Raw genomic sequence first — 375 nt, 5'->3', positions numbered from 1 at the left:
TTAGTTTCTCTAATGCAACAGAACTGTAAGTTTCATGGACTTCCATTGGAAGATCCTCATCAGTTCCTAGCTGAATTCTTGCATATCTGTGACACTGTCAAGACCAATGGGGTTGACCCTGAGGTCTACAGACTTATGCTATTCTCTTTTGCTGTAAGAGACAGAGCTAGGATATGGTTGGACTCACAACCTAAAGAAAGCCTGAACTCTTGGGAAAAGCTAGTCAATGCCTTCTTGGCAAAGTTCTTTCCACCTCAAAAATTGAGTAAGCTTAGAGTGGAAGTCCAAATCTTAAGACAGAAGGAAGGTGAATTCCTCTATGAAGCTTGGGAAAGATACAAACAATTGATCAAAAAGTGTCCTTCTGACATGCTT

General features: G+C 40.5%; 1 non-coding gene across 1 annotated transcript; it reads right to left on the bottom strand.

The window, feature by feature from the left end:
• Window positions 1-267: 267 nt before the first annotated feature.
• LOC130937531 (small nucleolar RNA R71) lies at window positions 268-375 on the bottom strand. Its single transcript, XR_009068746.1, has one exon. It is a non-coding gene; the product is annotated as a small nucleolar RNA R71 (small nucleolar RNA).

Source organism: Arachis stenosperma, chromosome 6 (assembly GCF_014773155.1).
Source record: "Arachis stenosperma cultivar V10309 chromosome 6, arast.V10309.gnm1.PFL2, whole genome shotgun sequence".
Taxonomy (NCBI): domain Eukaryota; kingdom Viridiplantae; phylum Streptophyta; class Magnoliopsida; order Fabales; family Fabaceae; genus Arachis; species Arachis stenosperma.
The sequence above is the reverse complement of the archived record's forward strand: the minus strand, read 5'-3'. Positions and strand labels throughout refer to the sequence as shown.